At 45.8% G+C, this 12,500-nt stretch overlaps 4 non-coding genes across 4 annotated transcripts; all 4 read left to right on the top strand.

The window, feature by feature from the left end:
- The first annotated feature begins 132 nt into the window (after nt 1-132).
- Nucleotides 133-205, top strand: trnar-ccu (transfer RNA arginine (anticodon CCU)). The gene has a single exon. It is a non-coding gene; the product is annotated as a tRNA-Arg (tRNA).
- A 1,004-nt stretch (nt 206-1,209) lies between these two features.
- On the top strand, nt 1,210-1,282 carry trnar-ccu (transfer RNA arginine (anticodon CCU)). The gene has a single exon. It is a non-coding gene; the product is annotated as a tRNA-Arg (tRNA).
- A 1,004-nt stretch (nt 1,283-2,286) lies between these two features.
- trnar-ccu (transfer RNA arginine (anticodon CCU)) lies at nt 2,287-2,359 on the top strand. Its single transcript has one exon. It is a non-coding gene; the product is annotated as a tRNA-Arg (tRNA).
- Nucleotides 2,360-9,824: 7,465 nt separating this feature from the next.
- On the top strand, nt 9,825-9,897 carry trnar-ccu (transfer RNA arginine (anticodon CCU)). Its single transcript has one exon. It is a non-coding gene; the product is annotated as a tRNA-Arg (tRNA).
- Nucleotides 9,898-12,500: the final 2,603 nt, after the last annotated feature.

A 12,500-nucleotide genomic window follows, 5' to 3' on the forward strand; every position in this document is an offset into this window, starting at 1 on the left:
TGCCTTAGAATTGCAAACTCCAACAATTTTCGTTATTTTATGCTGCCACAATGTGGATCTAGCAGAGTGGCAGTTAATTAAAACACTTGATTTTGGGTATGTAGTGTTCTGAAATCCACATTTTCCCGGCCAGCCCCAGTGGCCTAATGGATAAGGCACTGGCCTCCTAAGCCAGGGATTGTGGGTTTGAGTCCCATCTGGGGTGTACTACAAGCGGAGTGGTGCAGCGGAAGTGTGCTGGGCCCATAACCCAGAGGTCGATGGATCGAAACCCTCCTCTGCTAGACAGTGTATCTTTTTCGAGACCATTGTGTTGGACATGAAATTTTTTCTTCAAAACTTTACTTCAATTTCACATCTGCCTTAGAATTGCAAACTCCAACAATTCTCGTTATTTTATGCTGCCACAATGTGGATCTAGCAGAGTGGCAGTTAATTAAAACACTTGATTTTGGGTATGTAGTGTTCTGAAATCCACTTTTTCCTGGCCAGCCCAAATGGCCTAATGGATAAGGCACTGGCCTCCTAAGCCAGGGATTGTGGGTTAGAGTCCCATCTGGGTTGTAATCCAAGCAGAGTGGCGCAGCGGAAGCGTGCCTGGCCCGTAACCCAGAGGTTGATGGATCGAAACCATCCTCTGCTAGACATTGTATCTTTTTCGAGACCATTGAGTTGGACATGACATTTTTTCTTCAAAACTTGACTTCAATTTCACATCTGCCTCAGCATTGCAAGCTCCTACAATTCTGGATATTTGATGCTGCCACAATGTGGATCTAGCAGAGTGGCAGTTAATTAAAACACTTGATTTTGGGTATGTAGTGTTCTGAAATCCACGTTTTCCTTGCCAGCCCCAGTGGCCTAATAGACAAGGAACAGGCCTCCTAAGCCAGGGATTGTGGGTTCAAGTCCCTTCTGGGGTGTACTACAAGCAGAGTGGCGCAGCGGAAGCGTGCTGGGCCCATAACCCATAGGTCGATGGATCGAAACCATCCTCTGCTAGACATTGTCTCTTTTTCGGGACCATTTAGTTGGACATGACATTTTTTCTTCAAAACTTGACTTCAATTTCACATCTGCCTCAGCATTGCAAGCTCCTACAATTCTGGATATTTGATGCTGCCACAATGTGGATCTAGCAGAGTGGCAGTTAATTAAAACACTTGATTTTGGGTATGTAGTGTTCTGAAATCCACATTTTCCCGGCCAGCCCCAGTGGCCTAATGGATAAGGCACTGGCCTCCTAAGCCAGGGATTGTGGGTTTGAGTCCCATCTGGGGTGTACTACAAGCGGAGTGGTGCAGCGGAAGCGTGCTGGGCCTATAACCCAGAGGTCGATAGATCGAAACCCTCCTCTGCTAGACATTGTATCTTTTTCGAGACCATTGTGTTGGACATGACATTTTTTCATTAAAACTTTACTTCAATTTCACATCTGCCTTAGAATTGCAAACTCCAACAATTCTTGTTATTTTATGCTGCCACAATGTGGATCTAGCAGAGTGGCAGTTAATTAAAACACTTGATTTTGGGTATGTAGTGTTCTGAAATCCACTTTTTCCTGGCCAGCCCAAATGGCCTAATGGATAAGGCACTGGCCTCCTAAGCCAGGGATTGTGGGTTTGAGTCCCATCTGGGGTGTACTACAAGCGGAGTGGTGCAGCGGAAGCGTGCTGGGCCTATAACCCAGAGGTCGATAGATCGAAACCCTCCTCTGCTAGACATTGTATCTTTTTCGAGACCATTGTGTTGGACATGACATTTTTTCTTTAAAACTTTACTTCAATTTCACATCTGCCTTAGAATTGCAAGCTCCTACAATTCTGGATATTTGATGCTGCCACAATGTGGATCTAGCAGAGTGGCAGTTAATTAAAACACTTGATTTTGGGTATGTAGTGTTCTGAAATCCACGTTTTCCTGGCCAGCCCCAGTGGCCTAATAGACAAGGAACAGGCCTCCTAAGCCAGGGATTGTGGGTTCAAGTCCCATCTGGGGTGTACTACAAGCAGAGTGGCGCAGCGGAAGCGTGCTGGGCCCATAACCCAGAGGTCGATGGATCGAAACCATCCTCTGCTAGACATTGTCTCTTTTTCGGGACCATTTAGTTGGACATGACATTTTTTCTTCAAAACTTGACTTCAATTTCACATCTGCCTCAGCATTGCAAGCTCCTACAATTCTGGATATTTGATGCTGCCACAATGTGGATCTAGCAGAGAGGCAGTTAATTAAAACACTTGATTTTGGGTATGTAGTGTTCTGAAATCCACATTTTCCCGGCCAGCCCCAGTGGCCTAATGGATAAGGCACTGGCCTCCTAAGCCAGGGATTGTGGGTTTGAGTCCCATCTGGGGTGTACTACAAGCGGAGTGGTGCAGCGGAAGCGTGCTGGGCCTATAACCCAGAGGTCGATAGATCAAAACCCTCCTCTGCTAGACATTGTATCTTTTTCGAGACCATTGTGTTGGACATGACATTTTTTCTTTAAAACTTTACTTCAATTTCACATCTGCCTTAGAATTGCAAACTCCAACAATTCTCGTTATTTTATGCTGCCACAATGTGGATCTAGCAGAGTGGCAGTTAATTAAAACACTTGATTTTGGGTATGTAGTGTTCTGAAATCCACTTTTTCCTGGCCAGCCCAAATGGCCTAATGGATAAGGCACTGGCCTCCTAAGCCAGGGATTGTGGGTTAGAGTCCCATCTGGGTTGTAATCCAAGCAGAGTGGCGCAGCGGAAGCGTGCTGGGCCCATAACCCAGAGGTTGATGGATCGAAACCATCCTCTGCTAGACTTTGTATCTTTTTCGAGACCATTGTGTTGGACATGACATTTTTTCTTCAAAACTTTCCTTCAATTTCACATCTGCCTTAGAATTGCAAACTCCAACAATTTTCGTTATTTTATGCTGCCACAATGTGGATCTAGCAGAGTGGCAGTTAATTAAAACACTTGATTTTGGGTATGTAGTGTTCTGAAATCCTCCTTTTCCCGGCCAGCCCCAATGGCCTAATGGATAAGGCACTGGCCTTCTAAGCCAGGGATTGTGGGTCGGAGTCCCATCTGGGTTGTATTCCAAGCAGAGTGGCGCAGCGGAAGCGTGCTGGGCCCATAACCCAGAGGTAGATGGATCGAAACCGTCCTCTGCTAGACATTGTCTCTTTTTCGGGACCATTGTGTTGGACATGACATTTTTTCTTCAAAACTTGACTTCAATTTTACATCTGCCTCAGCATTGCAAGCTCCTACAATTCTGGATATTTCATGCTGCCACAATGTGGATCTAGCAGAGTGGCAGTTAATTAAAACACTTGATTTTGGGTATGTAGTGTTCTGAAATCCACCTTTTCCTGGCCAGCCCCAGTGGCCTAATGGATAAGGCACTGGCCTCCTAAGCCAGGGATTGTGGGTTAGAGTCCCATCTGGGTTGTAATCCAAGCAGAGTGGTGCAGCGGAAACGTGCTGGGCCCATAACCCAGACGTCGATCGATAGAAACCATCCTCTGCTAGACATTGTCTCTTTTTCGAGACCATTGTGTTGGACATGACATTTTTTCTTCAAAACTTTACTTCAATTTCACATCTGCCTTAGAATTGCAAACTCCAACGATTCTCGTTATTTTATGCTGCCACAATGTGGATCTAGCAGAGTGGCAGTTAATTAAAACACTTGATTTTGGGTATGTAGTGTTCTGAAATCCACTTTTTCCTGGCCAGCCCAAATGGCCTAATGGATAAGGCACTGGCCTCCTAAGCCAGGGATTGTGGGTTAGAGTCCCATCTGGGTTGTAATCCAAGCAGAGTGGCGCAGCGGAAGCGTGCTGGGCCCATAACCCAGAGGTCGATGGATCGAAACCATCCTCTGCTAGACGTTGTCTCTTTTTCGAGACCATTGTGTTGGACATGACATTTTTTCTTCAAAACTTGACTTCAATTTCACATCTGCCTCAGCATTGCAAGCTCCTACAATTCTGGATATTTGATGCTGCCACAATGTGGATCTAGCAGAGAGGCAGTTAATTAAAACACTTGATTTTGGGTATGTAGTGTTCTGAAATCCACTTTTTTCCGGCCAGCCCAAATGGCCTATTGGATAAGGCACTGGCCTCCTAAGCTAGGGATTGTGGGTTCGAGTCCCATCTGGGTTGTACTCCAAGCAGAGTGGTGCAACGGAAGCGTGCTGGGCCCATAACCCAGAGGTCGATGGATCGAAACCATCCTCTGCTAGACGTTGTATCTTTTTCGAGACCATTGTGTTGGACATGACATTTTTTCTTCAAAACTTTACTTCAATTTCACATCTGCCTTAGAATTGCAAACTCCAACAATTCTCGTTATTTTATGCTGCCACAATGTGGATCTAGCAGAGTGGCAGTTAATTAAAACACTTGATTTTGGGTATGTAGTGTTCTGAAATCCACTTTTTCCTGGCCAGCCCAAATGGCCTAATGGATAAGGCACTGGCCTCCTAAGCCAGGGATTGTGGGTTAGAGTCCCATCTGGGTTGTAATCCAAGCAGAGTGGCGCAGCGGAAGCGTGCCTGGCCCGTAACCCAGAGGTCGATGGATCGAAACCATCCTCTGCTAGACATTGTATCTTTTTCGAGACCATTGAGTTGGACATGACATTTTTTCTTCAAAACTTGACTTCAATTTCACATCTGCCTCAGCATTGCAAGCTCCTACAATTCTGGATATTTGATGCTGCCACAATGTGGATCTAGCAGAGTGGCAGTTAATTAAAACACTTGATTTTGGGTATGTAGTGTTCTGAAATCCACATTTTCCCGGCCAGCCCAAATGGCCTAATGGATAAGGCACTGGCCTCCTAAGCCAGGGATTGTGGGTTTGAGTCTCATCTGGCTTGTACTCCAAGCAGAGTGGTACAGCGGAAGTGTGGTGGGCCCATAACCCAGAGGTCGATGGATCGAAACCATCCTCTGCTAGACATTGTATCTTTTTCGAGACCATTGAGTTGGACATGACATTTTTTCTTCAAAACTTGACTTCAATTTCACATCTGCCTCAGCATTGCAAGCTCCTACAATTCTGGATATTTGATGCTGCCACAATGTGGATCTAGCAGAGTGGCAGTTAATTAAAACACTTGATTTTGGGTATGTAGTGTTCTGAAATCCACATTTTCCCGGCCAGCCCAAATGGCCTAATGGATAAGGCACTGGCCTCCTAAGCCAGGGATTGTGGGTTCGAGTCCCATCTGGGTTGTACTCCAAGCAGAGTGGCGCAGCGGAAGCGTGCTGGGCCCATAACCCAGAGGTCGATGGATCGAAACCATCCTCTGCTAGACTTTGTATCTTTTTCGAGACCATTGTGTTGGACATGACATTTTTTCTTCAAAACTTTCCTTCAATTTCACATCTGCCTTAGAATTGCAAACTCCAACAATTTTCGTTATTTTATGCTGCCACAATGTGGATCTAGCAGAGTGGCAGTTAATTAAAACACTTGATTTTGGGTATGTAGTGTTCTGAAATCCTCCTTTTCCTGGCCAGCCCCAATGGCCTAATGGATAAGGCACTGGCCTTCTAAGCCAGGGATTGTGGGTCGGAGTCCCATCTGGGTTGTTTTCCAAGCAGAGTGGCGCAGCTGAAGAGTGCTGGGCCCATAACCCAGAGGTCTATGGATCGAAACCATCCTCTGCTAGACATTGTATCTTTTTCGAGACCATTGAGTTGGACATGACATTTTTTCTTCAAAACTTGACTTCAATTTTACATCTGCCTCAGCATTGCAAGCTCCTACAATTCTGGATATTTGATGCTGCCACAATGTGGATCTAGCAGAGTGGCAGTTAATTAAAACACTTGATTTTGGGTATGTAGTGTTCTGAAATCCACCTTTTACTGGCCAGCCCCAGTGGCCTAATGGATAAGGCACTGGCCTCCTAAGCTAGGGATTGTGGGTTAGAGTCCCATGTGGGGTGTACTACAAGCAGAGTGGCGCAGCGGAAGCGTGCTGGGCCCATAACCCAGAGGTCGATGGATTGAAACCATCCTCTGCTAGACATTGTATCTTTTTCGGGACCATTGAGTTGGACATGACATTTTTTCTTCAAAACTTTACTTCAATTTCACATCTGCCTAAGAATTGCAAACTCCAACAATTCTCGTTATTTTATGCTGCCACAATGTGGATCTAGCAGAGTGGCAGTTAATTAAAACACTTGATTTTGGGTATGTAGTGTTCTGAAATCCACATTTTCCCGGCTAGCCCAAATGGCCTAATGGATGAGGCACTGGCCTCCTAAGCCAGGGATTGTGGGTTTGAGTCCCATCTGGCTTGTACTCCAAGCAGAGTGGCGCCGCGGAAGAGTGCTGGGCCCATAACCCAGAGGTCGATGGATCGAAACCATCCTCTGCTAGACATTGTATCTTTTTCGAGACCATTGAGTTGGACATGACATTTTTTCTTCAAAACTTGACTTCAATTTCACATCTGCCTCAGCATTGCAAGCTCCTACAATTCTGGATATTTGATGCTGCCACAATGTGGATCTAGCAGAGTGGCAGTTAATTAAAACACTTGATTTTGGGTATGTAGTGTTCTGAAATCCACATTTTCCCGGCCAGCCCAAATGGCCTAATGGATAAGGCACTGGCCTCCTAAGCCAGGGATTGTGGGTTCAAGTCCCATCTGGGTTGTACTCCAAGCAGAGTGGCGCAGCGGAAGCGTGCTGGGCCCATAACCCAGAGGTCGATGGATTGAAACCATCCTCTGCTAGACATTGTATCTTTTTCGGGACCATTGAGTTGGACATGACATTTTTTCTTCAAAACTTTACTTCAATTTCACATCTGCCTAAGAATTGCAAACTCCAACAATTCTCGTTATTTTATGCTGCCACAATGTGGATCTAGCAGAGTGGCAGTTAATTAAAACACTTGATTTTGGGTATGTAGTGTTCTGAAATCCTCCTCTTCCTGGCCAGACCCAATGCCCTAATGGATAAGGCACTGGCCTCCTAAGCCAGGGATTGTGGGTCGGAGTCCCATGTGGGGTGTACTACAAGCAGAGTGGCGCAGCGGAAGCGTGCTGGGCCCATAACCCAGAGGTCGATGGATGGAAACCATCCTCTGCTAGACGTTGTCTCTTTTTCGAGACCATTGAGTTGGACATGACATTTTTTCTTCAAAACTTGACTTCAATTTCACATCTGCCTCAGCATTGCAAGCTCCTACAATTCTGGATATTTGATGCTGCCACAATGTGGATCTAGCAGAGAGGCAGTTAATTAAAACACTTGATTTTGGGTATGTAGTGTTCTGAAATCCACTTTTTCCCGGCCAGCCCAAATGGCCTAATGGATAAGGCACTGGCCTCCTAAGCCAGGGATTGTGGGTTCGAGTCCCATCTGGGTTGTACTCCAAGCAGAGTGGCGCAACGGAAGCGTGCTTGGCCCATAACCCAGAGGTCGATGGATCGAAACCATCCTCTGCTAGACGTTGTATCTTTTTCGAGACCATTGTGTTGGACATGACATTTTTTCTTCAAAACTTTACTTCAATTTCACATCTGCCTAAGAATTGCAAACTCCAACAATTCTCGTTATTTTATGCTGCCACAATGTGGATCTAGCAGAGTGGCAGTTAATTAAAACACTTGATTTTGGGTATGTAGTGTTCTGAAATCCACATTTTTCCGGCTAGCCCAAATGGCCTAATGGATAAGGCACTGGCCTCCTAAGCCAGGGATTGTGGGTTTGAGTCCCATCTGGCTTGTACTCCAAGCAGAGTGGCGCAGCGGAAGCGTGCTGGGCCCATAACCCAGAGGTCGATGGATCGAAACCATCCTCTGCTAGACATTGTATCTTCTTCGAGACCATTGAGTTGGACATGAAATTTTTTCTTCAAAACTTGACTTCAATTACATATCTGCCTCAGCATTGCAAGCTCCTATTATTCTGGATATTTGATGCTGCCACAATGTGGATCTAGCAGAGTGGCAGTTAATTAAAACGCTTGATTTTGGGTATGTAGTGTTCTGAAATCCACATTTTCCCGGCCAGCCCAAATGGCCTAATGGATAAGGCACTGGCCTCCTAAGCCAGGGATTGTGGGTTCGAGTCCCATCTGGGTTGTACTCCAAGCAGAGTGGCGCAGCAGAAGCGTGCTGGGCCCATAACTCAGAGGTCGATGGATCGAAACCATCCTCTGCTAGACTTTGTATCTTTTTCGAGACCATTGTGTTGGACATGACATTTTTTCTTCAAAACTTTCCTTCAATTTCACATCTGCCTTAGAATTGCAAACTCCAACAATTTTCGTTATTTTATGCTGCCACAATGTGGATCTAGCAGAGTGGCAGTTAATTAAAACACTTGATTTTGGGTATGTAGTGTTCTGAAATCCTCCTTTTCCCGGCCAGCCCCAATGGCCTAATGGATAAGGCACTGGCCTTCTAAGCCAGGGATTGTGGGTCGGAGTCCCATCTGGGTTGTATTCCAAGCAGAGTGGCGCAGCGGAAGCGTGCTGGGCCCATAACCCAGAGGTCGATGGATCGAAACCATCCTCTGCTAGACATTGTATCTTTTTCGAGACCATTGAGTTGGACATGACATTTTTTCTTCAAAACTTGAGTTCAATTTTACATCTGCCTCAGCATTGCAAGCTCCTACAATTCTGGATATTTGATGCTGCCACAATGTGGATCTAGCAGAGTGGCAGTTAATTAAAACACTTGATTTTGGGTATGTAGTGTTCTGAAATCCACCTTTTCCTGGCCAGCCCCAGTGGCCTAATGGATAAGGCACTGGCCTCCTAAGCCAGGGATTGTGGGTTAGAGTCCCATCTGGGTTGTAATTCAAGCAGAGTGGTGCAGCGGAAGCGTGCTGGGCCCATAACCCAGAGGTCGATGGATCGAAACCATCCTCTGCTAGACGTTGTATCTTTTTCGGGACCATTGAGTTGGACATGACATTTTTTCTTCAAAACTTTACTTTAATTTCACATCTGCCTTAGAATTGCAAACTCCAACAATTCTCGTTATTTTATGCTGCCACAATGTGGATCTAGCAGAGTGGCAGTTAATTAAAACACTTGATTTTGGGTATGTAGTGTTCTGAAATCCACGTTTTCCAGGCCAGCCCCAGTGGCCTAATGGATAAGGCACTGGCCTCCTAAGCCAGGGATTGTGGTTTGGAGTCCCATCTGGGGTGTACTACAAGCAGAGTGGCGCAGCGAAAGCGTGCTGGGCCCATAACCCAGAGGTCGATGGATCGAAACCATCCTCTGCTAGACGTTGTCTCTTTTTCGGGACCATTGTGTTGGACATGACATTTTTTCTTCAAAACTTGACTTCAATTTATATCTGCCTCAGCATTGCAAGCTCCTACAATTCTGGATATTTCATGCTGCCACAATGTGGATCTAGCAGAGTGGCAGTTAATTAAAACATTTGATTTTGGGTATGTAGTGTTCTGAAATCCACATTTTACTGGCCAGCCCCAGTGGCCTAATGGATAAGGCACTGGCCTCCTAAGCCAGGGATTGTGGGTTAGAGTCCCATGTGGGTTGTAATCCAAGCAGAGTGGTGCAGCGGAAACGTGCTGGGCCCATAACCCAGACGTCGATGGATAGAAACCATCCTCTGCTAGACATTGTCTCTTTTTCGGGACCATTGAGTTGGACATGACATTTTTTCTTCAAAACTTGACTTCAATTTCACATCTGCCTCAGCATTGCAAGCTCCTACAATTCTGGATATTTGATGCTGCCACAATGTGGATCTAGCAGAGTGGCAGTTAATTAAAACACTTGATTTTGGGTATGTAGTGTTCTGAAATCCACATTTTCCTGGCCAGCCCCAGTGGCCTAATGGATAAGGCACTGGCCTCCTAAGCCAGGGATTGTGGGTTGGAGTCCCATCTGGGGTGTACTACAAGCAGAGTGGCGCAGCGGAAGTGTGCTGGGCCCATAACCCAGAGGTAGATGGATCGAAACCGTCCTCTGCTAGACATTGTCTCTTTTTCGGGACCATTGTGTTGGACATGACATTTTTTCTTCAAAACTTGACTTCAATTTTACATCTGCCTCAGCATTGCAAGCTCCTACAATTCTGGATATTTGATGCTGCCACAATGTGGATCTAGCAGAGTGGCAGTTAATTAAAACACTTGATTTTGGGTATGTAGTGTTCTGAAATCCACCTTTTCCTGGCCAGCCCCAGTGGCCTAATGGATAAGGCACTGGCCTCCTAAGCCAGGGATTGTGGGTTAGAGTCCCATCTGGGTTGTAATCCAAGCAGAGTGGTACAGCGGAAACGTGCTGGGCCCATAACCCAGACGTCGATCGATAGAAACCATCCTCTGCTAGACATTGTCTCTTTTTCGGGACCATTGAGTTGAACATGACATTTTTTCTTCAAAACTTGACTTCAATTTCACATCTGCCTCAGCATTGCAAGCTCCTACAATTCTGGATATTTGATGCTGCCACAATGTGGATCTAGCAGAGTGGCAGTTGATTAAAACACTTGATTTTGGGTATGTAGTGTTCTGAAATCCACATTTTACTGGCCAGCCCCAGTGGCCTAATAGACAAGGCACTGGCCTCCTAAGCCAGGGATTGTGGGTTAGAGTCCCATCTGGGTTGTAATCCAAGCAGAGTGGCGCAGCGGAAGCGTGACTGGCCCGTAACCCAGAGGTCGATGGATCGAAACCATCCTCTGCTAGACATTGTATCTTTTTCGAGACCATTGAGTTGGACATGACATTTTTTCTTCAAAACTTGACTTCAATTTCACATCTGCCTCAGCATTGCAAGCTCCTACAATTCTGGATATTTGATGCTGCCACAATGTGGATCTAGCAGAGTGGCAGTTAATTAAAACACTTGATTTTGGGTATGTAGTGTTCTGAAATCCACATTTTCCCAGCCAGCCCAAATGGCCTAATGGATAAGGCACTGGCCTTCTAAGCCAGGGATTGTGGGTTCGAGTCCCATCTGGGTTGTACTCCAAGCAGAGTGGTGCAGCGGAAGCGTGCTGGGCCCATAACCCAGAGGTCGATGGATTGAAACCATCCTCTGCTAGACATTGTATCTTTTTCGGGACCATTGAGTTGGACATGACATTTTTTCTTCAAAACTTTACTTCAATTTCACATCTGCCTAAGAATTGCAAACTCCAACAATTCTCGTTATTTTATGCTGCCACAATGTGGATCTAGCAGAGTGGCAGTTAATTAAAACACTTGATTTTGGGTATGTAGTGTTCTGAAATCCTCCTTTTCCTGGCCAGACCCAATGGCCTAATGGATAAGGCACTGGCCTCCTAAGCCAGGAATTGTGGGTCGGAGTCCCATGTGGGGTGTACTACAAGCAGAGTGGCGCAGCGGAAGCGTGCTGGGCCCATAACCCAGAGGTCGATGGATCGAAACCATCCTCTGCTAGACGTTGTCTCTTTTTCGAGACCATTGTGTTGGACATGACATTTTTTCTTCAAAACTTGACTTCAATTTCACATCTGCCTCAGCATTGCAAGCTCCTACAATTCTGGATATTTGATGCTGCCACAATGTGGATCTAGCAGAGAGGCAGTTAATTAAAACACTTGATTTTGGGTATGTAGTGTTCTGAAATCCACTTTTTCCCGGCCAGCCCAAATGGCCTAATGGATAAGGCACTGGCCTCCTAAGCCAGGGATTGTGGGTTCGAGTCCCATCTGGGTTGTACTCCAAGCAGAGTGGCGCAACGGAAGGGTGCTGGGCCAATAACCCAGAGGTCAATGGATCGAAACCATCCTCTGCTAGACATTGTATCTTTTTCGAGACCATTGTGTTGGACATGACATTTTTTCTTCAAAACTTTACTTCAATTTCACATCTGCCTAAGAATTGCAAACTCCAACAATTCTCGTTATTTTATGCTGCCACAATGTGGATCTAGCAGAGTGGCAGTTAATTAAAACACTTGATTTTGGGTATGTAGTGTTCTGAAATCCACATTTTCCCAGCTAGCCCAAATGGCCTAATGGATAAGGCACTGGCCTCCTAAGCCAGGGATTGTGGGTTTGAGTCTCATCTGGCTTGTACTCCAAGCAGAGTGGCGCAGCGGAAGCGTGCTGGGCCCATAACCCAGAGGTCGATGGATCGAAACCATCCTCTGCTAGACATTGTATCTTTTTCGAGACCATTGAGTTGGACATGACATTTTTTCTTCAAAACTTGACTTCAATTTCACATCTGCCTCAGCATTGCAAGCTCCTACAATTCTGGATATTTGATGCTGCCACAATGTGGATCTAGCAGAGTGGCAGTTAATTAAAACACTTGATTTTGGGTATGTAGTGTTCTGAAATCCACCTTTTCCTGGCCAGCCCCAGTGGCCTAATGGATAAGGCACTGGCCTCCTAAGCCAGGGATTGTGGGTTAGAGTCCCATCTGGGTTGTAATCCAAGCAGAGTGGTACAGCGGAAACGTGCTGGGCCCATAACCCAGACGTCGATCGATAGAAACCATCCTCTGCTAGACATTGTCTC

Source organism: Salminus brasiliensis, chromosome 16, assembly GCF_030463535.1.
Source record: "Salminus brasiliensis chromosome 16, fSalBra1.hap2, whole genome shotgun sequence".
Classification (NCBI taxonomy): Eukaryota; Metazoa; Chordata; class Actinopteri; order Characiformes; family Bryconidae; genus Salminus; species Salminus brasiliensis.